This window comes from Rhipicephalus microplus, chromosome 9 (assembly GCF_043290135.1).
Source record: "Rhipicephalus microplus isolate Deutch F79 chromosome 9, USDA_Rmic, whole genome shotgun sequence".
Lineage (NCBI taxonomy): Eukaryota > Metazoa > Arthropoda > Arachnida > Ixodida > Ixodidae > Rhipicephalus > Rhipicephalus microplus.
The window spans coordinates 112,224,095-112,251,600 of record NC_134708.1 but is presented as its reverse complement, the minus strand read 5'-3'; the positions used below and the strand labels follow the sequence as shown (position 1 = coordinate 112,251,600).

The window sequence follows — 27,506 nt, the reverse complement described above, 5'->3', positions numbered from 1 at the left end:
GAAAGCGCTGAGTGACACCACCAGACAAGCGCTGTCGTTGTCACCATAAGCTGTCAAACTCGTAAAAACAGACACGTTGGCAAACTTTGTTGTGGAAGTTCCGCGCACACAGCAAACTTGCATAACACATCGTTCTGCCAACCATATCTAACTAGTTTCTTTAGTGCTTGGTTTTCAGGGCAAATGTCTAACGAAACATGAACGCCCTGTTTGGAATCTGGAATCTTGCCCTTACGTATAGGGTTACGTGTACGCTGATGTAGCTGTATTGCTATAATCCAGTGGTGCGGCTATTCCCGACAACTGGCTGAAAATACGTTTCGGGAAGTTGGGAGCTTATTTGAAAAATATGTGACGTCATCACTCGTTCCGTAAACCGTGATGAGCTGCTGTATGCAAGCAAATTGTAAACGGTAAGCCTGACCCATTAAGCTGCTTTATTCATGGTTGCTTTATAAGCATACACTTAGATACAAGATTATTTTTTTTTATTTGCATCATGTCCAATAACGCTAAGGTGTGCCCGTTCCTCCTGTTTTTAGTTAATTACAACACTTCCTTCACTGCTTGTCTTACATAGAATAAAGTAAAATACGAGTGAAAAATAGAGTGATATCAATTAAACATTTATTTATTATTTGAATATATCAATAATGTAAAAAGAAAACTCATTGCTTCCAAGGAAATATTGTAAAGTAGAGCTTTCTGTGTAGATGTAAAAAAGTTATCGTAATCTTTTTACAACCATTATATTTGTGAAAAATGGTTAGTTCCGCCAGGTTTATTTTCATCTTGTACATTTACACAGGGACAGCACTATTCGCAAAAGATATATGAAGATGAGGTTCTTGACGTGACTATTTTTCTATTTAAAAATACAGCTGTAGATAGAGTACGACACTACGAAACCTGTTAATCGTGTTCGTCAGACAGCCACATCCCTCTATATCCAATGCTGTAAATGCCAAATTAAGGAAAAAGCCACCAGATCACTTTGAAATCAGCGATATAAAAGATCGATAGATAGATGGATGAATTATATATATATATATATATATATATATATATATATATATATATATATATATATATATATATATATATATATATATATATATATATATATATATATATATCAAGCGAGTGTTTTTTGTTAATCCAGTGATAAATAGAAATTGGCTTGAGCGGACAAACGTACGAAAACTTTTATTACTCCTACGTTTCGGCCGGGGTCCGGCCTTCGTCAAGGAATACATTGCAAACGTCAACGTTCTGCTTATATACACTGGGGGCCCCCAACACGTGTCTATTTATTATCTAATGTCACATATTTGACAGTGGCACACAAATCAACGTGCGAAACAGCACGATGTGATAATGACAGGACTATATCACGAAATGATAATATTCGGCGAAGTCTGCGCAGCAAAAAAGGGCGCTTTTCCCAGTCAAAGAAAGGATCAAATTCAAATTCGCCAAGAAAATGGCGAATCTGAATGTCATAGAAGTGGCCCTGGTAAGGACACCTTATTTATTTAATGAAGTTGTGGCACGCCTTATTCATCATTCTATTCAGTAGAATAAGTAGCTTCGTAATAATCTTGCCCAAAATGTAATGAAAAAGGTTGAACTTAAGTTTGTGTCGAGTGCAATATGAGACCTTTTTATTGTGAAAATGAGCTTTAAGTTTTCAAAACAGTACAAATATTAAAGTAGAGAAAAACATTCAAGTGTAGACAATCAACCAGGATACAGCTGCAACCCTTATTTACACATTAGGACAAAGTGTCAGGCACAAAGGCTATAACTGTTGAATGGCGTCAAGCAATCCACTAAAAAAAACTTTAAAACCGGCAATATTTTACTCTCCCCACGGTTTCGTTGAAAATTATTACTTGCAGGCCGCGATTCTCGCAGAATTTATGTACCTTAGGGAATTGTCTTCTTGAGCAGTAAATTCACTTACTTGGAGTGCTGTTCATCTTTTTATTTGAGCCTTTTAAGCATACTCTGAAAAAGAGAAGCAAATAATTGTTCAAGAAGCAATCTGATAAAATTCATCTTCCTATTTATTATAAACGGAACAGATAACAGCCCTACCTTGTGCACGTATGATACGTTGTTGGTGATGTGATCGTGCCAAATTACAGGCTTCTAGCAGAGCTACTTTGCTCTCGTTAAAGTGCCCCGCCATTTGATGGCCTTTTAATAAGTGAATTGATGATCTAAGCTTGAGTGAATTTACCACTGACGCTTCGATTGAACGGAGTAAAGAGAATGAAAGTGAACCTCCCAAATTCCGCACTCACTTTTTTCTCTTTTTCTTTCTTCATCGGTGTTATCCGTGGGGCGTTCTTCAGTAAATTGGCTCAGCCCGCTTTGGATGGACAACCAGAAAACTGAGGTACTATTGTGCTCTCAAACTTCCTAACTGCTTCTTTTTTTTTTTGCAGCTGATGCAGTAGCATAAGAAGCTTCTCTGACTGCCCAATTGAGCTGAATAACAATGACGACAAATCGGCCATTTTGCGAATTTAATTTCCTACCTTCTACTTCCCCACAACAAGATTCGAAAACGACTTCTTCGTCAAGTAGTAGCGCTTGTGAGAAAAAAACCATGGGAATATAAATGTCTGTTTCCATATTATATGTGATTTTTTGTAAATCATGAAGTGAATGGGCAAAAAAATAGTTGAAGACAGAACACAATGGCCGTTGCAAGCAACTGAGTGGCGAGAAACGCCATTTTCTGTTCTATCTTCGATTCCTGCTCAATGGTACGCGTCTTGGCGCTTAGAAAAACATGTACGAACTTGATTTAGAACAAGTTTCATCATGCTTAATGCGAAAAAATGCCGTATACTTTGTATGCGCTTACAATGAATCACAGGTGAAATGTACCTTTTTCTTCCTTCTCATTTAGTTCAAGTGAATGAATTCTTCCACCCATGAAAGCGTTATGCCAATAACATGCATGTCACTGCCTAAGTAATGCCCCCACCTTTTACAAAGCAGCAACGTCCTGAGATGACGTCAAAAATGGGGTGATCTGTTCGTCATGATGAGGCGTCATTTCAAGGAGGTTACGTTGGTCTTCAGCTTTACTTTGCGGGACGTTAGGAAACCTTCATGGAGGTTTGCGAAACCTAAATTTCTCGAAAAGTACTTCACCAACCTCGCGGATTTGCGTTCAAACATAACCAATCTAGTCTTCGGCTTATAAAATAAGAAATTCAGTGCAACTTTAGGCGCTACGTGGAAGTCAGTGAGCTTCACACCTGCTGTGTAGCAGTGACACCAATGACGTCACTCTCTGGGGGCAGCAGGCTCCACACTGCGAGGAGGAGGCCGTCAACAGGAAACCTCGAAGCTGGAAAGCGTGATCAGAAGGTGCACCATAACATAATAAGGACAATGCAGCTTACTTCTAGCAAATAATTATAAGATTTGTTGGTGTTTTACGTCCCAAAACAATCATATGACAATGAGAGACGCTGCAGTAGAGAGCTCCGGAAATTTTCATCACCTGGGGTTCTTTAACGTGCACTTAACTCTAAGCACACGGGTCTCAAGAATTTTCACCCCCATCGAAAAAAATTCGCAGCATATACATGGAGTGCATGATGATGAGTGGGGCGAACAATCCATCCGTACGTTCGTTCTTGCTTCTATCCGTCCATGCGCCCGTCTGTGCGTTCATCTGTTCGTCTGTGTATCCGTCCGTCAATCCTTCCGTGCGCTTCTTCGTACGTCTGTCTGTCTGTCTGTCTGTCCATGCGTCCATCTGTCCGTACATCCAGTGAAAACTCCAAATACCGCCATCTCGTGTCTTTTCATCATATATTCAGCCTATAGAACTACCGCCAACTAGCGGACATTAAACTGGCTAAACGAGAGGTGGCACTAGCGCAAATTCTTACGGCCTGCATTTCGTGTCTACTTCCCATCTTTCCCCGCCTCTAGTTCATGGCTATATACTAGTTCACTATATTCATGGCACTGCGGCCACACCCTCGCTAAACCTGTGTTTAGAAAAAGTGTAACGATTTAGCGCACTTGGTACTCTACTATAGGAGAGCGTAAAGCCATCCCGTGTAATGTCAGAGGAAACCTTGCTAAAACCAAGGAGGTTACACACATTCAATCTAATGTGGCAACCCTTGTTTGGTCCGATAGTGCTCAAAGTGCGTCCTTCTGATACTAGTTTTTTTTTGTAAGCATCAAGTTTATAGCACCTTTTATTGGAGATTAAGTCACAGATACTCCTCTCTGTAAGATATTTCATCAGAAACGGCTATTTTTTTTTATTTATGATTAATGGGCGCTGGTTTCTTCCTCATAAAAAGAGTGCGCGCGTGGTGCTCCTCTGGTGCAACCGTGGATGTGGCTAACTACTACTACTACTACTACTACTACTACTACTACTACTACTACTACTACTACTGCTGCTGCTTCTGCTACTACTACTACTACTACTACTACGGTATACATCGTGGACGCACAAACCATGGCTTGGAAAGCCTCGCTCCTAAAGGGCGACTGCCGCGTCCAGGATTCAATGCCGGCACTTCCAGGTCAAAGCATTTTCTGCACGACAGCAACAGTACTAAGTTGGGCTAGTCAGTTTCCGTTCACTCCATAAATGTTAACCTGCGCTAAGACATAACAGAGAAAAAAAATATGACGTCCAAGCACCCCGTAAAAATGCTTAACCAGCAGAAACTGAAACTTGCGCCTCCGGTGTTTGGTAGTGGGTTTAACTTGACGTGGCATTGTAGCCCTTCATAATTATTGGTTACATTTTTGTGTTAACAATGAGGTTACACAGATGTTTGGTTTGCGTTTACGACAGTGTTCATTTCACATTCCACACATTGTGCCTCGCATGAGCATGCTCATAGAGGCGTGTAATGCCATTGTGTTCTGCGGAAATTGGCAAGCTGCCAGAAAGGTTAAGAAAGGGGAAGAAGAAAACAGCTCGTTTGTATCTTCGTGCTACAAACGGGTGGTTGTCTTCTTTCCCTTCCTAAAAGTATAATGAGCGGCTAAAAGCGTTTCGCAATGCGTTAGTCATAGTGGTTGTTCTCGAACCACATGCGGTATGTGGCGTCGCAGCTGAATCGAGTTCGCCCCTGGAGAAACTCCCACCAAAAGCTAATGTTCGCCCCGGTGAACGCGCTCTCACAATGTCAAGTTGACACCGAAATGACGCTGCAAGCTTTTGAAATCACGAGCGATCTCGGTGGCGCGGTTTGTAGAATCCACCTGCCAACGGCATCTGAAATATTGTCTACGATTTTGCGGGGCTTGGTTGGCTTCCAAATCACCGGTTTGTATTTGCGGCCGGTCAACGACATTCCGCGCCTAGTTTGCACCCGGACTGCACCATCATCTCAGGGAATGTAATCTCTCTCACGCAACTCTCTGTGCTTTTCTGAATAAATGTTTTTCAACCACCACCGCTCACGTTTCCGCATCTATTCTAAAAGAAAAAAAAGTGAGTGTGTACGGCACTGGCCTGCTGAAAAATTACCTATATTCACTGCTGTCTTGTAGGTTTCCTAAAAAAAGAAAGAAAATTATCTTCATAAAATCCTAGAAAAAAGGCCTGCTGCTTAATTATTTAAAATTTCAGAGTATCCGCTTGCATAGTTTTCTCGCTTCATTTGTAATAATTAACCACTTAGAGCAATAGGCTGCCGCGTCGACAAAATAATAATTCATCATGTTATCGTCCGAGCAAAAAGAAACTTCGCATTGAAAGTAAGTGTATTGTTGTCTACATTGCTAATAATTATTATGGTGCTACATTGAAAAGTAAAAGAAAAAGATCTAACACAAACTTTTAAAAAGTCAGCGTATTGAAAGTAAGTGTATTGTTGTCTAAATTGCTAATAATTATTATCGTGCTACATTGAAAAGTAAAAGAAAAAGTCTCACACAAACTTTTAATATTTTGGCCATGTTCATTGGAGCCTAAATAAACTACTAATTAGTTTATGGCTAATATCTCTTCATAGAAGCTTTGAATGGCATTTTATCTAAAGGCACAGTAAACTCCGCTTTGTTATGTTGAATTGTTTAGTCGTACTCGCAGTACAACGGAGGCTTACACAGTGGGAATGCTTTTTTTGTGCTCCCACTATATTCACTGCTATAGGTAACGCTTCTTCTGACCAGGCGTTACCACTTGGTGTCATTAAAAAAACTGGGATCATGAGCTTTCTGAATTCGCCCATATAAAAGTTCTTCGTAAATCGCAGCGTTTACAGTGCATCCTCAAACTATAAGGTAAATGCGGAGTGGTTGGTGCTGGAGTGGGACCGCCACCTTAATAGAGGTATATCTAAGTAGGGTTCTGCATCGCGGACACTTACAGCGTGGTGCTTAACCACAAAGACGCAACAACTTCGACAGATGTTAGTTTGCGCTTGTCCAATGTATGCAAAAATGTTCTTTTTGAGTGTCCCTTTTTGTGCTTCAGTGGCGCTCTACAAGTACCAAGTAGCTTGTCGTTTTTTGTGTGTCATTTCCAATTTTTGATATCACGTCCATCGCTTTGACGTTGCGGTGAACCTGTGACTATTGTGATAAAGTGCATGCATCGAAGAAACTATTTGTGTGGTGCATTCTTTAATCTGCTAATAAATCTGCTAATTAAAGTTTTTTTGGGGCGAAGCTTTTTATAGCGGCACCCGTTCGTCCCTCGCAGCCGTTGTAGTAGAGTGTAGCAAGTATAACATTTTGACCTCCAAGGTGGTGCCGGTGAGAGATTTCTTCTGTGCGTTGTTGAACAGTAAAAGAAAGTGCTCAATGTACATGGCAATGGCTGCAAAGAGGGAATGAGAGACAGGAGAATTAGGCTTTGAGTTTACGCGCACGCAGCGAATTTTTTATTGTTCAACAATGCACAAAAGACAAGAAAGGGTTGCTACGTTATACTCGCTGGGCGTAACCTCCTAGGTTTTAGAAGGGTTTAGTGAGCGTTGGGCCGCAGTGCCATCAATTGAGTGGACTAGTATAAAAGTGGATGGAGGGAGTGCCGCTGTAATAGCTCAGTGGTTAGAGCATCGAACGCGTAATTCGAAGGTCGTAGGTTCGATTCCTGCTTACAGTTGGTAATTTTTTCATCCACTTTTCTTTCTTCTTATTTACATTCCATTAATGTTAATAACTTCCCCTGTACATTCCTTGGCATTACTGTCTGTTATATCTCATTATTATTGTGTTAAAAACACGGAAAAACGAGCCCTTAGGTATACACTTCTTTCCCTTATTTCATTGAACGAGGGTCTCGTACTGGCAGACTTGGTGTGTTTAGGTTGTATAAGAGGGACAATTAATCAGCTGCCCGCTCATAATAAGTTCACGTGCTACGTGACGCCAAACATGCGCATAAGAGTGTTTTCACACTCGTTGTTTGGCTTATAGATGGCGCTGACTGTCGCTCCTACTTCTAAAAAAATTCACAGATAAACCCAAAAAAGTGGATGGAGGGAGTGCCGCTGTAATAGCTCAGTGGTTAGAGCATCGAACGCGTAATTCGAAGGTCGTAGGTTCGATTCCTGCTTACAGTTGGTAATTTTTTCATCCACTTTTCTTTCTTCTTATTTACATTCCATTAATGTTAATAACTTCCCCTGTACATTCCTTGGCATTACTGTCTGTTATATCTCATTATTATTGTGTTAAAAACACGGAAAAACGAGCCCTTAGGTATACACTTCTTTCCCTTATTTCATTGAACGAGGGTCTCGTACTGGCAGACTTGGTGTGTTTAGGTTGTATAAGAGGGACAATTAATCAGCTGCCCGCTCATAATAAGTTCACGTGCTACGTGACGCCAAACATGCGCATAAGAGTGTTTTCACACTCGTTGTTTGGCTTATAGATGGCGCTGACTGTCGCTCCTACTTCTAAAAAAATTCACAGATAAACCCAAAAAAGTGGATGGAGGGAGTGCCGCTGTAATAGCTCAGTGGTTAGAGCATCGAACGCGTAATTCGAAGGTCGTAGGTTCGATTCCTGCTTACAGTTGGTAATTTTTTCATCCACTTTTCTTTCTTCTTATTTACATTCCATTAATGTTAATAACTTCCCCTGTACATTCCTTGGCATTACTGTCTGTTATATCTCATTATTATTGTGTTAAAAACACGGAAAAACGAGCCCTTAGGTATACACTTCTTTCCCTTATTTCATTGAACGAGGGTCTCGTACTGGCAGACTTGGTGTGTTTAGGTTGTATAAGAGGGACAATTAATCAGCTGCCCGCTCATAATAAGTTCACGTGCTACGTGACGCCAAACATGCGCATAAGAGTGTTTTCACACTCGTTGTTTGGCTTATAGATGGCGCTGACTGTCGCTCCTACTTCTAAAAAAATTCACAGATAAACCCAAAAAAGTGGATGGAGGGAGTGCCGCTGTAATAGCTCAGTGGTTAGAGCATCGAACGCGTAATTCGAAGGTCGTAGGTTCGATTCCTGCTTACAGTTGGTAATTTTTTCATCCACTTTTCTTTCTTCTTATTTACATTCCATTAATGTTAATAACTTCCCCTGTACATTCCTTGGCATTACTGTCTGTTATATCTCATTATTATTGTGTTAAAAACACGGAAAAACGAGCCCTTAGGTATACACTTCTTTCCCTTATTTCATTGAACGAGGGTCTCGTACTGGCAGACTTGGTGTGTTTAGGTTGTATAAGAGGGACAATTAATCAGCTGCCCGCTCATAATAAGTTCACGTGCTACGTGACGCCAAACATGCGCATAAGAGTGTTTTCACACTCGTTGTTTGGCTTATAGATGGCGCTGACTGTCGCTCCTACTTCTAAAAAAATTCACAGATAAACCCAAAAAAGTGGATGGAGGGAGTGCCGCTGTAATAGCTCAGTGGTTAGAGCATCGAACGCGTAATTCGAAGGTCGTAGGTTCGATTCCTGCTTACAGTTGGTAATTTTTTCATCCACTTTTCTTTCTTCTTATTTACATTCCATTAATGTTAATAACTTCCCCTGTACATTCCTTGGCATTACTGTCTGTTATATCTCATTATTATTGTGTTAAAAACACGGAAAAACGAGCCCTTAGGTATACACTTCTTTCCCTTATTTCATTGAACGAGGGTCTCGTACTGGCAGACTTGGTGTGTTTAGGTTGTATAAGAGGGACAATTAATCAGCTGCCCGCTCATAATAAGTTCACGTGCTACGTGACGCCAAACATGCGCATAAGAGTGTTTTCACACTCGTTGTTTGGCTTATAGATGGCGCTGACTGTCGCTCCTACTTCTAAAAAAATTCACAGATAAACCCAAAAAAGTGGATGGAGGGAGTGCCGCTGTAATAGCTCAGTGGTTAGAGCATCGAACGCGTAATTCGAAGGTCGTAGGTTCGATTCCTGCTTACAGTTGGTAATTTTTTCATCCACTTTTCTTTCTTCTTATTTACATTCCATTAATGTTAATAACTTCCCCTGTACATTCCTTGGCATTACTGTCTGTTATATCTCATTATTATTGTGTTAAAAACACGGAAAAACGAGCCCTTAGGTATACACTTCTTTCCCTTATTTCATTGAACGAGGGTCTCGTACTGGCAGACTTGGTGTGTTTAGGTTGTATAAGAGGGACAATTAATCAGCTGCCCGCTCATAATAAGTTCACGTGCTACGTGACGCCAAACATGCGCATAAGAGTGTTTTCACACTCGTTGTTTGGCTTATAGATGGCGCTGACTGTCGCTCCTACTTCTAAAAAAATTCACAGATAAACCCAAAAAAGTGGATGGAGGGAGTGCCGCTGTAATAGCTCAGTGGTTAGAGCATCGAACGCGTAATTCGAAGGTCGTAGGTTCGATTCCTGCTTACAGTTGGTAATTTTTTCATCCACTTTTCTTTCTTCTTATTTACATTCCATTAATGTTAATAACTTCCCCTGTACATTCCTTGGCATTACTGTCTGTTATATCTCATTATTATTGTGTTAAAAACACGGAAAAACGAGCCCTTAGGTATACACTTCTTTCCCTTATTTCATTGAACGAGGGTCTCGTACTGGCAGACTTGGTGTGTTTAGGTTGTATAAGAGGGACAATTAATCAGCTGCCCGCTCATAATAAGTTCACGTGCTACGTGACGCCAAACATGCGCATAAGAGTGTTTTCACACTCGTTGTTTGGCTTATAGATGGCGCTGACTGTCGCTCCTACTTCTAAAAAAATTCACAGATAAACCCAAAAAAAGTGGATGGAGGGAGTGCCGCTGTAATAGCTCAGTGGTTAGAGCATCGAACGCGTAATTCGAAGGTCGTAGGTTCGATTCCTGCTTACAGTTGGTAATTTTTTCATCCACTTTTCTTTCTTCTTATTTACATTCCATTAATGTTAATAACTTCCCCTGTACATTCCTTGGCATTACTGTCTGTTATATCTCATTATTATTGTGTTAAAAACACGGAAAAACGAGCCCTTAGGTATACACTTCTTTCCCTTATTTCATTGAACGAGGGTCTCGTACTGGCAGACTTGGTGTGTTTAGGTTGTATAAGAGGGACAATTAATCAGCTGCCCGCTCATAATAAGTTCACGTGCTACGTGACGCCAAACATGCGCATAAGAGTGTTTTCACACTCGTTGTTTGGCTTATAGATGGCGCTGACTGTCGCTCCTACTTCTAAAAAAATTCACAGATAAACCCAAAAAAGTGGATGGAGGGAGTGCCGCTGTAATAGCTCAGTGGTTAGAGCATCGAACGCGTAATTCGAAGGTCGTAGGTTCGATTCCTGCTTACAGTTGGTAATTTTTTCATCCACTTTTCTTTCTTCTTATTTACATTCCATTAATGTTAATAACTTCCCCTGTACATTCCTTGGCATTACTGTCTGTTATATCTCATTATTATTGTGTTAAAAACACGGAAAAACGAGCCCTTAGGTATACACTTCTTTCCCTTATTTCATTGAACGAGGGTCTCGTACTGGCAGACTTGGTGTGTTTAGGTTGTATAAGAGGGACAATTAATCAGCTGCCCGCTCATAATAAGTTCACGTGCTACGTGACGCCAAACATGCGCATAAGAGTGTTTTCACACTCGTTGTTTGGCTTATAGATGGCGCTGACTGTCGCTCCTACTTCTAAAAAAATTCACAGATAAACCCAAAAAAGTGGATGGAGGGAGTGCCGCTGTAATAGCTCAGTGGTTAGAGCATCGAACGCGTAATTCGAAGGTCGTAGGTTCGATTCCTGCTTACAGTTGGTAATTTTTTCATCCACTTTTCTTTCTTCTTATTTACATTCCATTAATGTTAATAACTTCCCCTGTACATTCCTTGGCATTACTGTCTGTTATATCTCATTATTATTGTGTTAAAAACACGGAAAAACGAGCCCTTAGGTATACACTTCTTTCCCTTATTTCATTGAACGAGGGTCTCGTACTGGCAGACTTGGTGTGTTTAGGTTGTATAAGAGGGACAATTAATCAGCTGCCCGCTCATAATAAGTTCACGTGCTACGTGACGCCAAACATGCGCATAAGAGTGTTTTCACACTCGTTGTTTGGCTTATAGATGGCGCTGACTGTCGCTCCTACTTCTAAAAAAATTCACAGATAAACCCAAAAAAGTGGATGGAGGGAGTGCCGCTGTAATAGCTCAGTGGTTAGAGCATCGAACGCGTAATTCGAAGGTCGTAGGTTCGATTCCTGCTTACAGTTGGTAATTTTTTCATCCACTTTTCTTTCTTCTTATTTACATTCCATTAATGTTAATAACTTCCCCTGTACATTCCTTGGCATTACTGTCTGTTATATCTCATTATTATTGTGTTAAAAACACGGAAAAACGAGCCCTTAGGTATACACTTCTTTCCCTTATTTCATTGAACGAGGGTCTCGTACTGGCAGACTTGGTGTGTTTAGGTTGTATAAGAGGGACAATTAATCAGCTGCCCGCTCATAATAAGTTCACGTGCTACGTGACGCCAAACATGCGCATAAGAGTGTTTTCACACTCGTTGTTTGGCTTATAGATGGCGCTGACTGTCGCTCCTACTTCTAAAAAAATTCACAGATAAACCCAAAAAAGTGGATGGAGGGAGTGCCGCTGTAATAGCTCAGTGGTTAGAGCATCGAACGCGTAATTCGAAGGTCGTAGGTTCGATTCCTGCTTACAGTTGGTAATTTTTTCATCCACTTTTCTTTCTTCTTATTTACATTCCATTAATGTTAATAACTTCCCCTGTACATTCCTTGGCATTACTGTCTGTTATATCTCATTATTATTGTGTTAAAAACACGGAAAAACGAGCCCTTAGGTATACACTTCTTTCCCTTATTTCATTGAACGAGGGTCTCGTACTGGCAGACTTGGTGTGTTTAGGTTGTATAAGAGGGACAATTAATCAGCTGCCCGCTCATAATAAGTTCACGTGCTACGTGACGCCAAACATGCGCATAAGAGTGTTTTCACACTCGTTGTTTGGCTTATAGATGGCGCTGACTGTCGCTCCTACTTCTAAAAAAATTCACAGATAAACCCAAAAAAGTGGATGGAGGGAGTGCCGCTGTAATAGCTCAGTGGTTAGAGCATCGAACGCGTAATTCGAAGGTCGTAGGTTCGATTCCTGCTTACAGTTGGTAATTTTTTCATCCACTTTTCTTTCTTCTTATTTACATTCCATTAATGTTAATAACTTCCCCTGTACATTCCTTGGCATTACTGTCTGTTATATCTCATTATTATTGTGTTAAAAACACGGAAAAACGAGCCCTTAGGTATACACTTCTTTCCCTTATTTTATATATATATATATATATATATATATATATATATATATATATATATATATATATATATATATATATATATATATATATATATGGCAACAGGGTGTCAAAAGGGTGTGTGGTTCGTCCTTTTGTTGACTATTGGGGCTGCCACAACCATTTATCCCTTTAGGGACTAACGGAACCAGGTGTAACAGTTAGTCCCCTCAGAAGAGCTCAAGGGACTGACATTTATTCCTCACTTTTGCAACTTATAGAGCAACCGTTATTCCCCACATTTACACCTTAACGAGCAACCGTTAGTCCTCACAGTTGCACCTTGCCGGACTAACGGTTGATCCACTCAAATACTGGAATCAGATGAACTTTTTGTCCCCAGTTCTAACATTGTTTTTGTTTATTTTCTGCCTGGCCTAATACTTTTTCGCCTGTTTTTGTGCGCAGTGAGCAACAAATTGCGCAGAAAAGAACACGCGAAAAAGTAGTTAGCCATTGATGTGTAACTGCTTTCCCAGTCACGGCAACACCGAAATACAAAAGTGAGACATCGAAATCTTTTATTTTTTTACATGCACATGACGTTTATACATTCTTTTACGTGAATTCATGGTGATGTGTACAAGTCAAGTCTCGTTGTCAAATCTTGTTCACTCCTTGGGGAGCTCCTCTGACGGAAGCGATAGATGACAGGCACAGCAGACGCCAGCGCACGCAGCCTTCTTCCTGTTGTGTTCCCACGGATGTACATACAATAATATAGTAAAACTAGTTGGACACACGTGACAGAAGATGAAGATGCACGCATATGTAAAGTACGTGCACGTTAATATAAAAGCAAGCGTTAAAATATGACACACGAATAACTTTACCTTCACATCTCGCACAGTGCTTCTGAAACTGCTGTGACAAAAGAGATAGATGACAGGCATCGCAGACGCCAGCGCACACAGGCTTCAACACGGTGTGTGCCCACGGCTGCACAATAAGTATGTAAAATAGTGAGTCACACGTGACAGAGGATGAATACAAATGCGTATGAGAAATACGTGCATGCTGAAATGAAAACATACGTGAGATATGACATGCTAATATTTTCACCGTGATGTCACACATCTTCAAAGACTCATTTCGATCCCCGTAGCACAACAGCTTACAAGCGGTGGCGACAGCCATAACTCCGGAAACCACCATGCCGCTAAGAAGTCGGCGAGTCCCAAGCCAGTGACGTCGTTCAGCTCGACAAGTGAACACGAGACCAAACACGGCGCAGGTGCAGCACTTTGTAAAATGGATCATGTGGTGCAGGTGAATCGAACCAACCCTTAAGCACACAAGCGTCCTTACGTTTCACCCCCATCGAATTATGGCCACTGTGGGTCGGTATAAACAGTGTGCTGTTGAGCTCAGCAGTGCCACACAATCTAACTAATAATGTTACAGTTTCAACATTCTTTAACTGTTTATTCCATGCCACGGTAGACAGCCAATGCTTGTGGCCTATCTAAAGCCCTCCTCCACAATATGCGCGGTAAAACATTCACAAATACAGCATTACATCCGTGTGGCTCGAGATGACCTGTTGTAGTGGACATTCAGATGTTGCAACGTGCTTGCAGAGTGGGCATTTGGGGGTAGTCATCCTGTCGTTGCATAGAAGTCTAGAAAAACAAGTAACATCACCAGATATCAATGCATGAAATTTCCCAAAATAAACAAATAAACTCAGTTAACTTGTAAACAGCAGTATTTTATACACATATGTAATGGTACCTCATAACACGTGTATCACTCAGGGCTGCGACTTCACAAGGCGTGTCATGTAGCAAGATCCTTGCCCATTGTACAAAGCTGCTTTCATGTCAAGTGGGCCAGGAGGCTGTGGCAGTAAAATAAGTATGTTTCATTTTTGTGACGCGTTCTTTGTCACACTATATCAAAAACAGACGCAAAATTATGTGATGTTTATCAAACGCTACTGCGGTAAACTATAAACTAGTAGGCTTTTTGCATTAATATATGGGCTAGCTACGAAGACACATGTGAGGTGACAGTGATTTATTTGCCTTCTTTTATTGCAACACCCTGGTTGGAGTTACCTGGTGATAGAATGCAAATTTAGCTATTGAGTCAGGGACTTGTTCTCACGTGAAGCCACACCGCAAGTAACGCACGTTTTTTCCGGTAACGCACGTTTTTTCCGGTTGCAGTTTGAGGTTGAGGAAAAGTGCTGACCGCGGTGATTTTCTGGGGATCAGGCTGAACGCCGTGTTTGTCTACGAGATGGCCAAGAACTGGAGTTTCACAATCACAAAAATGGCGCTTTTTGTAATTCGAGGTAAGAGGTGCGATCTCAAGGGGTGAGACCTACATCAAGTCGACGATTGTGTTCTTCAAACGTGTGGCCAAAGATAACAACGTTATCAAGATATCATAAACATACTTCCCATTTAGCCACAGAGAACTGTGTCCATAAAGCGCTCAAACGTGGCTGGAGCGTTTCTTAGACCAAATGGCATGACGTTAAATTCAAATAAACAATCTGAAGTTATAAAAGCCGTTTTTTGTTTATCGGCAGAGTGCATAGGCATTTGCCAATATCTTGATCTTAAGTTCACGGAAGAAAAGTACGACGCATAGTGCAAACAATCGATAACGTTGTCGATGCGGCGAAGTGGATGTACGGCTTTTTTTGTAACTGAATTGATTGATATGTGGGGTTTAACGTCCCAAAACCACTATATGATTATGAGAGACGCCGTAGTGGAGGGCTCCGGAAATTTAGACCACCTGGGGTTCTTTAACGTGCACCCAAATCTGAGCACACGGGCCTACAACATTTCCGCCTCCATCGGAAATGCAGCCGCCGCAGCCGGGATTCGAACCCGCGCCCTGTTTGTAACTGAATTGAGCCGCTGGTAATCTACACAGAATCTCCAAGACCTATCCTTCTTTTTTACAAATATAACTGGTGCTGCCCAGGGGCTAGACGACTCTTGTATAACTTTCTTAGACAGCATTTCTTCATCCTGCTCAGCAATAACTTTACGCTCCGACGGAGCTATTCTGTATGGTCTCTGACGAACGGGTTGGGCGGAACCAATATCAATTGCATGACGAGTGCGTGAAGGTGGTGCAGAAATTCTGCGGCTATTGAGTGCGAAATCAAAAACAGATGCGTGGTTGGAGAGGATTCGAACTAACGCTTGTACCTTCTCTGGCGATAGCGACTTATTCACCATATTCATTAGTATGTCATCACTAGGACAAGCCACATCAGACGCATTTTTCTTTTTCCTGTCGTTGCTAATGACTGTAATGTCAACGTTGCTCCTTGACGTTAAATTTAAACACAGCCAGCCTCATTCCACCAGGCAGTACAATCGGCTCAAAAGAGGAGTTGATGATCCATACCAAGGCTTTGCAACTACTTGCAGAAATCACGCAATATAGCACAACCACGTGCTTCTTCGCACAGCTCAGCTGGATTGGGTAAACTATAACGTCAACGTTATTTGCTGTGATACCACAAACATCAACAGGCACTTGAACTATCGACTGGGCTGGTAAAACTATGTCATCAAAGACTGCGATAGTCTGTTGGCATCGCGTGGGCTCTTCACAAATAGCAAACAGTAAAATTTCGCAATCTGCGCAATCCACAGTGGCTCCACATTTTTTCAGAAAGTCTATCCCCAGGATCACGTCATGAGTAGAGTTAAGAACTGCAAAATCTGCCTTAAACAATTTAGCGCAGAAACCACAGTTGCAATACGAAGTCCCACTGCGCGCAACGGTTTTCCACTCACTGCACGAAACGTTGTCTGGCCTCCGCAAGAGAACACCATTTTCTTGCCAAGACTAGCCTTAAAATTTCCGCTCATGACGGAACCAGTTGCTCCTATTTCCACTAACACGAACGTGGGGACATCATCTACAAGAACACGGACCTTATTTTGTAGCATGGAAACTGGCGGACGCATATCTGTACGCAGTGAAAAATGTCCGGCGGCCTCACCTCCATCAGCCGCGGCTTCTAGTTTCCCGGCGGAGCAGGAGAAGCGAGACGCCGACGACCTGGTGATGGTGACCGATGCTGGCGGGATGAAGCTGGTGGCGTCACACTCCGCACAAAAGCCGGCGAATTGCTGCGGAAGGTCTGTTGGAAGACGGTTCGGTAGTAGCCATTGGGTGACCAGCGACACTCTCTCTGAGTACTTGCGCGCCGTGAGGATGCCGGGGGTCGTTGATGTTGCGGCAGAGGTGACCGTTGCCGCTCTGAGCAGAAGCGGGCTTTATGTCCACGAACGCCGGAGTAAAAGCACACAAGTGCTTCACGCCCCACTCGCTGCTAAAGATGGTCAGCGGGATAATCTTGCCACGCTGCCCTATCGGGGGGTGACCTTTGCACGGAGTCGTTTCGCGGATCAGACATATAAGCATGACGACGCAACTGCACGGGCGTCCTTGAGTCGACGAAACCCGCATCGTTGATGGACGCAGACGGGGGGCCGCATGGTGTATAAGAACTGTGGCAATGTGCTATCGACGGCACAACAGCGTCCCGCTGATCAAGTTCTTCACGCACTATTTGTCGTATTATTGGCCCAGATCGCTGTGTGGATGGAATACGACGATGCTTACAACCGTTGTGACGTTAGGGAGTCTACCAAACTTTGATTTGATTGATAGATATGTGGGGTTTAACGTCACAAAACCACCATATGATTACGAGAGACAACGTAGTGGAGGGCTCCGGCAATTTGGACCACCTGGGTGTGTTTAACGTGCACCTAAATCTGAGAACACGGGCCTACAATATTTTCGCCTCCATCGGAAATGCAGCCGCCACAGTCGGGATTCAACCACCTACCTGCGGGTCAGCAGCCGAGTACCTTAGCCACTAGACTACCGCGGCAGGGCTCTACCAAACTTTGCCGAAATGCGCTGAGCTTTGAAGGCTTCAAATGTTCGGCAATGTCAGATGATGTCGATGGCCGATAGCAAGTCATCTTTTCCTTTAGGGTAGTGATAGATATCCTCCGCAGTGCACTTAAGGAGATGCCCGGGCTTATCTTTACCAGTCATTAGTGGGTCCATACTCTCGCACAGCTTGAGAACTTCTTTAATATACATCGTACATGTCTCCCCAGGGACTTGAGCACGTTGACTCAGGATCTGCGAGGCACACTTCTGTATCATAGTGGAATCTCCAAAACAGTTCTTTATTTCGTCCACGAAATGCGCCCACGTAGTCAAATTCTCCTAATGATTCTCGTACCCCATAAACGCGGTTCCTTCAAGAAGAAATAATACGTAGTTGCGCTGGCCTGTAGTGTACCAGTGGTTACACAGATTCACCCACCGATAGTGCTTGAGCCATTCATCGACGTCCTCTGCCGGTTTCCCAGAGAACGAGCGCGGTTCATTGTAAAGGTGTCCATAGGTGTTAGGCACGGCTGGTTAGATTTCGCCGTCAGAGTTCATTATGACTGTTAGCGGCAGAAGTCCTGCGAGTATGCGGCTCCAGCGAGGCTCCAAGGTTATGTCTACCGATGTACTTGTCCGGTGCTTTAAGGCGTTACCCAGCACTCTCCCCCAATTATGTGACTGGTGAGAGATGTTTATTTTACAGGCGGGATGATAGATGGTTGCAGAAGTCAGGCCTGGCACAGAACACCTTCACTTCTTTTTCCTCTACCTCCCTTCAACAAATAATCCGTATCAATATATATATATTTATATATATATATAAATAAATAAATAAATAAATATATATATATATATATATATATATATATATATACATCAAACGCGTTATTCGAAGGTCGCAGGCTTTGTTCCTGTCCACAGCAAGTTATCCTTTCACCCACTTTTCTTTCTGAACATTTACAATAAAATTTCGTTTAATAAGCTTCTCTATACTTTTCTCGGCGTTATTGTCTGATAGATTTCATTAAATTAGTGTCAAAACACAAAAAACGAGCCTTTAAGTATTTCGCTTATTTAATAAAGAGGATCTCGTACTGGGAGACTTGGTTCCTTAGGTTGTCTACGAGGGACTGATGGTCAGCTAACAGCTCTTAGAGAGTTCACGCGCTACGTGACGCAACACAAGCTCATGAAAGAGTGTGCCACACTCACCGCCATGATTACAGATGGCACTGACTGACACTTCGACGGTTAAATTCTCATATATAACCATTGAAGTGGCTGAGAGGATAGCTGCCGTGGTTGCCTAGTTGTGGAGCATCGAACACGTTAGTCGAAGGTCGCAGGTTCGGTTCCTGCACACGGCAAAGTATCTTTTCATCCACTTTTCTTTCCTCACATTTACCTTACAATTTGGTCTAATAACCTCCCGTATACTTTAATTGGCGTTATTGTCTTTTTTTTTCTTTATTCATAACGAGGGTCTCACACTGGCAGACTTAATGGCCTTACGGTCCTTACTCCGTGACCAAGACATCCACCCAGAACAGAATTTTGAAGGCTGTCTGGCACACTGGTGAAAGTGGATCAGTTGAATGTGCTTCAATTTGGACTGTATTCAAATATTACCCTATGGCGGGGGCGCGGTTTAATAAAAGAAACCGAGAGGGGTGAAGTGGTATGAGTCTTCGGACAGGAGAAGAAGAAGCATGAGAGCCGGGGCAAGAAAGAAGAGAGGGATGAAATTAGGAATAAAGCAGAATAAGATGGACGCCAGTTCCATACTAAAGTGTTAATGTTGTTGCGTTCGTTTAGGTAGAAACAGAATTTATATATATATATATATATATATATATATATATATATATATATATATAAATAAATAAATAAATAAATAAATAAATAAATAAATATATATATATATATATATATATATATATATATATATATATATATATATATATATATAAGACGCATCCCGGTCAAAAGAATCCCACTAGCTTCGTCGCTTCGTCGTAAAGACAGAAGTGAAAATATGCGTTGAATTTTTTTAAATAATCTCAAACGTTCTGGCTGGTGAGTCAGCCTTCGTCAGTGTGCCCAACACTGACAAAGTCTGGCCCACCAGCCGAAACGATTGTTAATGTAAAGGTGTTTCGACGTAGGTCGTGTATTCTCGTTTTTCTAGGTAAATAAATAAATAAATATATATATATATATATATATATATATATATATATATATATATATATATATATATATATATATATATATATATATATATATATATATATATATATCGTAAAGTGGTTTCATTGAAGGAACTGAGCCAGTGGGTAGTAGCTCTAAAAGAAACGCAGGCGGACCTTGATGACGGTGCTCGATCGCCGATATCATGCCTTGTTGTTGTGGTGATGATGGTTGAGCCGATGGTATCAACGTTTTTCTTCTTCAATAGAACTATCCCCGAAGAAAGAGATGAAGCCATCCAGGCAATCTAACACACGTGGAAAACCAAGTCGAAGTAGGGCTTGAGATGGTTTACGTGGACAATATCACGTCCATGTCGACGACGATCGCTCGGTGGCGTGAAGGGTTCAATAGCGTAGTTCAACGGGAAGGTACGCTCGACCACACAGTAGGGACCAAGTTAATTAGAGAGTAGCTTAGGTTATACACCAGGAGCGCAGGGCGGTTGTTGCAGCAATAGAAGTGCTCTAGGAACGAAGATATGTGCAGAACGATAGTCGTCGTCACGGGTCTCCTTCTGGCTCTGTTGGTTGGCTGTAGTAAGCCGCTAAGGTAGCTTGCGGCACTCTTTTGCGTAACGATGGCCTTCCGAGACAAGCGAACATTTGGGGCAAGCTGGCGAATATGTCAGCGAAGTGTCGATGGTGTGCGATGGTTGGTGACCATACAGGAGAAAAAATTTGAAAAACCTGGTATTGACTTGCGTAGTGGTGTTGTACGTGTATGTCACAAATAGATAAATGAGGTCTCAGCTTGATCAAAAGCGACATGCGTTGTCAGCATGTCACCCAGAGTACAAATAAACCGCTTAGTCAAATCGTTCGTCTGTGGGTGGTAGGCTGTACTCTTCTAGTGTACAATATATTGCACAGTTGAAGAAGTGCTTAGATTACATCGGAGAGGAAAACACGTCCGCGGTCACTGAAGAGTTCGCGAGGAGGCACTTGACGAAGCAAAAAACGTTGCAGTATAAACGATGTGACGTCTTGTGCTGTCGCTGTCGGGAGAGCAGCAGTTTCAGCGCACCGTGTAAGACGATCCAGTGCCACGATAGCTGATTGGTTGCCTGTCGTTGTCGATGGTAGTGGGCCATGGAGGTCAATTCCAACGCGGTCAAATGGACGGTCTGGGCATGGAAGTGGCTTCAATGAACCTGTTAGGATTTGGCAGGTTTTCCTACCGGTGACATTCCTGGCAGCCAGGAACGGACTGGCGGCCGAAGGTAAGCATTCCACGCCAGTAATAACTTTTCGGTAGGCGCTCGTAGGTCTTGAAGACACCGGCGTGTGCACATTGTGGGTCGAAATGAAATGACGCACAGATTGTTTATTTATTTATTAATTTATTTATTTATTTATTATACCCGCAGGGTTTTCACATTACAGAGGGGAGGGGCATGTTACATGTAAAAATGAGAAACAACACTTGACAAATATATACAAGAACAAAATTTCAATAATTGGCAGAATAATACAGCATTACGTTATATATGAACAACGTCAACAAAGACAACGTAGCAGTAGCGATAATGGATGTAGTACATGTTCAAGCACTAAGCAAAGAACAACAAACACTCTCAAAACAAAAAAACAAAAAAGACATGACACACATATACACATACGCATACATACATCCATATATACACATATATAACACAACGCAGAAATTAAGTAGCGCCAAACAGGTTTTGTAAAAAAACCTTAAAACGTGATGTGTCGGTGACTGCGGAAGCTGATCGTGGGAGCAGATTTCATTGAGATGTAGTTCTTTGATTGAAAGCGTGCAAATGGGTTCTGGTTCTGCATTGAGGAACATGAACTTTTCGTGGGGTGATATGAATGAGGGGGGCTTAATTAAAATGTTCGCGAAGGCTATTGTTATGATAATAAAGCTTATGAAAAAGACTTAGCCGGGTTTTTTACGCCGAATGGCGAGTTCAGGAAGGTTGAGCAGAGATTTCATTAGTGTAACACTGGCCGTGCGGGTATAATTGGACAAAATAAAGCGAACTGAACGATTATGAAGTGCGTCCAACTCATGTGTTAGTGTAGTGCCACCAGGATTCCAGATGAATGATGCGTATTCAAGTGATGGACGAATATATGTACTGTAAAGAAGCTTCTTAAAGTATGAAGGTGCCATGTAGAAGTTTCTGCGAAAATACCCGAGTTTACGGTTAGCTTTGGCAATGATGTACTTCAGATGATGGTTTTAGGTCAGGTTATTTGAAATATGAACACCTAGATATTTGTGAGATGAAATAGCCTCGAGGTAGGTATTGTTAAGATGATACTGTGGACAAACAAGTGAAGTGTGGCACACACGCAATGCTTTGCATTTAGAAATGTTCAGTTCCATGTTCCATAATTGGCACCAGGTAAATATGTTATTTAGATCCGCCTGAAGCGAGGTAACATCGTCTTCGTCACTTATTTTTCAATAAATTACGCAATCATCAGTGAATAGGCATACCTTTGATGAAGCGTTAGTTGGTAAGTCATTCATGAAAATTAAAAACAGCAATGGTCCCAACACAGAGCCTTGAGGAACGCCCGAAAGCACTGGTTGGGCGGCGGAGCAAACATTGTTAGCAGAAACAAGTTGTGTTCGGTTAGAAAGATAGGCTGGAATCCAGTTAAGCACGTTAGGATCTAGAAATAAATGTTTCAGCTTAAGAAGTAGTAGCTCATGACTAAGCTTGTCAAACGCCTTCGAATAATCTAAAAAGTACAGTCAATGGTAAATCCAAAGTCGAGTAGGACATGCAGGTCGTTAATAAAGACTAAGAGCTGCGTGTCACAGGAGAAGTTTTTACGGAAGCCATGCTGGGAGGGTGTGAAAAACTGGTTAGACTCGCGAAAGTTAACAAGGTGAGTGAAAATAATATGCTCAACTATTTTGCACTGGACAAATGTGAGCGATATCAGACAGATATTTAATGGATTGTAGAGTGGAGCGTTCGCGGAATGACTAGTTGTCGTTTCCTACCGTCAGCTAAATAGTGGTGCCGGTCGAAAAACGCGTCGAAAATCGAAGCGAACCATGGATCACTGCGTTGTGCAGAAGCGATGGTGTCCACGTCAAGAGCTGACGAAGTGTTGTCTGAAAGAACTGATGCAATGTCAGGGGATAGGGGAGATCGCAACAGTGCATCAGCATCGGTATGCTTGTGGCCGGTATGATATACAACGCGGATGCCGTATTCTTGAAGTCGAAGAGCCCAACGGGCTAGACGACCCCATGTATCCTTGAGCGAAGAAAATGCCTCCGGTCTCCCCCTGCCCACTGGTGGAGAAGTGTTAGCGCAAGTTTTTCAAACCGGGTTGAGTGACGTTGTACCCTGCGCCTTCTCACGTGAAGACTTCACTTGCGCAGTGAAACTAAGAATCAGCTGGCAGTCAGACGTTGACAAAATACATGGCCAGAGGACGGGATCGACTTTACATCATCCATGCATAAGCTTCGACACTTGCTTGCGGGGCATGATCCAACGGCAGCGGCAGCCAGCAAAACCTGTGTTGTGAACAGGAAACGTTTGCTAAGTGACATGATGACTACTGTCTCGCCGTGGTGGGCAGGAGAGACCACAGGAATCATGTGCTTTACCAAACGTTTCCTGCCTACAACACAAGTTAGTTACTCATCATTTAAAAGTGATGACCTGATTTTCTTAGTTCCCTATTGAAAATCCTGGGTTGGTGCATGCTGGAATCGTTGGTGGATATGGTTGAAAGAATAGTGGATATGGTGGAAATATTAGTGGACATGGTGGAAATATTAGTGGATATGGTGCAAACTGTAGTGGGCGTAATGGCTGATGACGACGAGAGTGGAAAAATAATGGCATATGGTGGTGGTGGTGGTGGCGAGCCAATGGTGGTGACGGTGGGAAATGCCGGCTGATGACGGCTAGAGGAAAAAAATGGCGGCAGATGGTGGTGGTGGTGGTGAGCCAATAGTGGATACGGTGGAAAATGCCGGCTCTTGGTGGCGAGGCAAAACGTGTTTGGTGGAAGGCTTGGTGAGCAAGGTGGATGACGGTGGCATGACGGAAGTTTGGTAGATGGCGGTGGCATGATGAAAAGCTCATTACAGTATGTGAAATCACTTATTTATAGTGTTTCATTCTTGAATGCGCAAAGATATATGTTTACGGTCAAAAGAAACCAACGCTGCTCATTACGCTTTCTAGTACGTTTTTTTTTAATTCCTGTGGTGTCAACAACGCTTCAATTTTTGCGGAGCATAGAGTATGCGGCCGGGAATATGTTTACATTTCGCGCACGTACTTTCATCAGTTTGACGTCCGCGATGTGTTTTTTTTTTGTTGTTCTTCGGATGTTTAGAAGACTGGAGTTGTCACTGTGAACATGAAAATAAATATTTTACGTCGGCGCGCAGTTGTCGACAAATAAATGGGCTCCAGTTCGCAATTGCCCCTTTCAATGTTAGAGCAGAACACAGCGTGATCACTTGATGTCGCCATGTTAGAAAGGCAACTCTGCTAATTCTTGCACACTCTATTGTTTGAGCCGTACCTTTAAGTTGACAAAGTGCGTCCGAATACGCATAAATTTTCAACTTTTGATATGCGTCGAGATGAGCCCCAGCAATTTTAACTTTCATCCTCGTGTTCTACCATAATGATTTCCACCAGAGGTTAGTCATAACGACCGAGCCCGTACCAGTGTTATCGGTGCTTCTGGGTTACAGAATACACAATTTCGACCAGTAAAAACGACAATACTGTGCAGCTGCGGCATCATTTAACCTAAACGAAGCCTTTTTTTATTGTGTACGGTGTCCGCGCAAGAAGCGACAAACATCGGATGCGACGCGCTTGCGGCACTTCCACAAAGGTACGCCTCCCCTCACCGACAGCCGCTGGTCGCACTCGCCGGCACTTCGCTGGCTCTTATGCGAGAACACAGACACGTCAATTCGTACGCTTACTGAACGAATAAGATAACATAATGTTTTTTGTGCACTGCATTCATTTTGGACAAGCCGTTATGTAGCTGTTCCTAACTACAGAGCAACAGCGGTGCACTGGCACGAGTGTGGTGTGCGTTGCGCGAAAAACATCCAAATCAATTGTGTGGGCGTATCTATCCAATGAGCATAGAAGCGTAATAAAGCCTGAACTGATATCGCCCTTTGGAAGGAGCGAGAAAGGTATAATGAACTTGCCAGTAACTGCCGATAAACTCTACTTGCTCCTCAGTCCACTAAGTTGTTTTTTTTTTGCTAGCGGTTGTAAATTGTAACAAAAAACATAGCGCCGTTGCCATTATCGCAGTGGCAATCGTTAGAGGCAGCAGTTCTTTGTGTTTATCAAATGTGTAAAGTTTAGTTGCAGATGCAGATCCCGTCCCTCCCGGGAAAACGACAAAGAGAACTGAAGTTAAACAGTGACTTTGTTAGCTGACTACTTCTTTAACAACCATGAAACCATCTGTAGGCGTGGCGCAGTGGTTAGTGTGCTCAGTTCGAAATTCGGAGATGGCAGGTTCAATGCCACGCTGGCGCACATTTCTTTTTTCGTGTGCTTGCTACATTTTTTATACAATAATATTTGTTAATTTTTTAGTGGCAGCTCGTCACGGTGGTTCTGACTCTGCTTCGCACTCCACCATTGCCGGCTGGAGCACGCCACCCACCATCCGCTCCACCATACACCATGTGCCACCAACATTTCCACCGCCATAATCCACCAAAATTGTGGTTGGTGGATTCCACCATTCCTATGGTCGACGTTTTTTCAATAGGAAGTTGTGCCATGCCCACGGCATGCTTGTTGATAGCGTACAACTGTATTTGTGTCTTCAAACTGCTTGTTTGTGGTGACATAGTTATTCCCGGTCCGGCTGTCGAAAAATTGTCCACGTCATTTAAATCTGGCCAGACCACAATCTTGTGTGAACTAGCCGACATTCACGAACGTCTTTCAACAACACAAAAAAACTGTGTCATCTCTAAGTGCCAATTAGGCAGAAGTTAGCGAACTGTTTTCGGAGATTCGTGAAAAAACTTCAGAAATTGAATCCCTCTGGACCGAAGTTGAAAACCTAAAACTTAATAAAAACCTACTTAAAGCTTACTTTGCGGTAGTCGTAGATCACAATAAAAAGCTCGTTACCAGCGTGTAAGTTAATACGAAATCTCCCGAGACAGCAGAAGAAGTAGCCGTTGCACTAGTACTGGTCTCCACGAGTCCTCAATGATATATTAGTGATTCACAGGCGGTCATTTGAATTTACGCTAAGAGCCGGATCTCCCCGGAGGTGTGGCGTATCATAAATGTGAACAAAGCAAAATTTTCCACTGTAGAAAAGATTGACAGAATACTGCTCGGGCTCCCAGTGCATACAGCTCCCGACATTCCCGCAATCAACCCCAATGAGGTAGCGCACTGCGAGGCTCGAGGTCTTACTCACCGAGCTGAGCTAGGAGTGACTTATACGGGTTAGGCGAACGTGGAAGGGCAGAAATCTTGAGAAAAAGATTGATTAACCACATTCAGTGATATAACCAAGTACTACCAGATGCAGAGGCGAATTTATCCACCACCTCACTCTAAACTCAAGTGAGCAGAGTCCGTTGCGAGGAGGTGAGAACAGACAGAAAGCTACCCCATACTTGTGCAAATAAAGACTTCTTACCCTGCCATATACGAGATCAACACATTCAAGCTATGCAAGTTTGGTAGAGCCACACTTCAACACCTGTTGTGGGGTTGTCGAATATACCAAGATCAAATGGCAGTCTTTTCAAAAGATCTGTGCGTGTGGTGGTCGGCCGTGCTGAAAAGCTGGGAACTTACGGACCAACTTTGGGCCGTCCAGCGAGCCCTGGAGGCAGCGCGGGAGCAACAACTTCAAGCGGCCATCAAGGCAGCCCCAGGCCCGGGCCTTCCCATCGCTATATATTCAATAAAATTATTTCATCACCATCAACTTGGGGTGATTGAGCCCACAAAAAGTGACTATGCATCACTCATGATCCTTGTACAAGCGCCGGGTGAAGATTCCCGCATTGTCAGGAATATCGTAAATTGAACGCAATCACATGGGATCAGCTCTACTCCATTCTGAACATTCAAGCACTGGTTGAAAGAGTGAGTGGCGCTAACTAAATTTCTACACATGACTTAGCAAGGGGGTACTTGCAAGTGTCTTTGTCGGACAGTGTCAGTCGCTATGCGGCATTTATTTCTCCGTTAGGTACATTTGGTCCTCTTGTGCGGAGCTTTTCTCTTAAGAAAGCTCCTTATAGCTTTTCGAAGTTAATGAATATTGTACTCAATGACTTGAATTACTATGCCGTACCATATCTTGACGACATAGCCATCTTTGTGAAAACTTGGAAAGAGCATATGGCACATTTTAGAACGGTGTTAACGAGACTGTGAGAGGCGGGGATCACAATAAAAGCCGCAAATTGCAGCTTCGGCTGTTCGCAGGTTACACATCTTGGTCACGTGGTGGGGCAAGGGACCCGTAGTCTGTCTGAGCTAAAAATGGGCCCTATTGTTGAGT

General features: G+C 42.6%; 13 non-coding genes across 13 annotated transcripts; all 13 read left to right on the top strand.

Moving 5' to 3' along the window:
• Positions 1-7,044: 7,044 nt before the first annotated feature.
• TRNAT-CGU (transfer RNA threonine (anticodon CGU)) lies at positions 7,045-7,117 on the top strand. The gene has a single exon. It is a non-coding gene; the product is annotated as a tRNA-Thr (tRNA).
• A 387-nt stretch (positions 7,118-7,504) lies between these two features.
• TRNAT-CGU (transfer RNA threonine (anticodon CGU)) lies at positions 7,505-7,577 on the top strand. Its single transcript has one exon. It is a non-coding gene; the product is annotated as a tRNA-Thr (tRNA).
• A 387-nt stretch (positions 7,578-7,964) lies between these two features.
• Positions 7,965-8,037, top strand: TRNAT-CGU (transfer RNA threonine (anticodon CGU)). The gene has a single exon. It is a non-coding gene; the product is annotated as a tRNA-Thr (tRNA).
• Positions 8,038-8,424: 387 nt separating this feature from the next.
• TRNAT-CGU (transfer RNA threonine (anticodon CGU)) lies at positions 8,425-8,497 on the top strand. Its single transcript has one exon. It is a non-coding gene; the product is annotated as a tRNA-Thr (tRNA).
• Positions 8,498-8,884: 387 nt separating this feature from the next.
• TRNAT-CGU (transfer RNA threonine (anticodon CGU)) lies at positions 8,885-8,957 on the top strand. The gene has a single exon. It is a non-coding gene; the product is annotated as a tRNA-Thr (tRNA).
• Positions 8,958-9,344: 387 nt separating this feature from the next.
• Positions 9,345-9,417, top strand: TRNAT-CGU (transfer RNA threonine (anticodon CGU)). Its single transcript has one exon. It is a non-coding gene; the product is annotated as a tRNA-Thr (tRNA).
• A 387-nt stretch (positions 9,418-9,804) lies between these two features.
• On the top strand, positions 9,805-9,877 carry TRNAT-CGU (transfer RNA threonine (anticodon CGU)). The gene has a single exon. It is a non-coding gene; the product is annotated as a tRNA-Thr (tRNA).
• A 388-nt stretch (positions 9,878-10,265) lies between these two features.
• On the top strand, positions 10,266-10,338 carry TRNAT-CGU (transfer RNA threonine (anticodon CGU)). The gene has a single exon. It is a non-coding gene; the product is annotated as a tRNA-Thr (tRNA).
• Positions 10,339-10,725: 387 nt separating this feature from the next.
• Positions 10,726-10,798, top strand: TRNAT-CGU (transfer RNA threonine (anticodon CGU)). The gene has a single exon. It is a non-coding gene; the product is annotated as a tRNA-Thr (tRNA).
• A 387-nt stretch (positions 10,799-11,185) lies between these two features.
• Positions 11,186-11,258, top strand: TRNAT-CGU (transfer RNA threonine (anticodon CGU)). Its single transcript has one exon. It is a non-coding gene; the product is annotated as a tRNA-Thr (tRNA).
• Positions 11,259-11,645: 387 nt separating this feature from the next.
• Positions 11,646-11,718, top strand: TRNAT-CGU (transfer RNA threonine (anticodon CGU)). The gene has a single exon. It is a non-coding gene; the product is annotated as a tRNA-Thr (tRNA).
• Positions 11,719-12,105: 387 nt separating this feature from the next.
• On the top strand, positions 12,106-12,178 carry TRNAT-CGU (transfer RNA threonine (anticodon CGU)). The gene has a single exon. It is a non-coding gene; the product is annotated as a tRNA-Thr (tRNA).
• A 387-nt stretch (positions 12,179-12,565) lies between these two features.
• TRNAT-CGU (transfer RNA threonine (anticodon CGU)) lies at positions 12,566-12,638 on the top strand. The gene has a single exon. It is a non-coding gene; the product is annotated as a tRNA-Thr (tRNA).
• Positions 12,639-27,506: the final 14,868 nt, after the last annotated feature.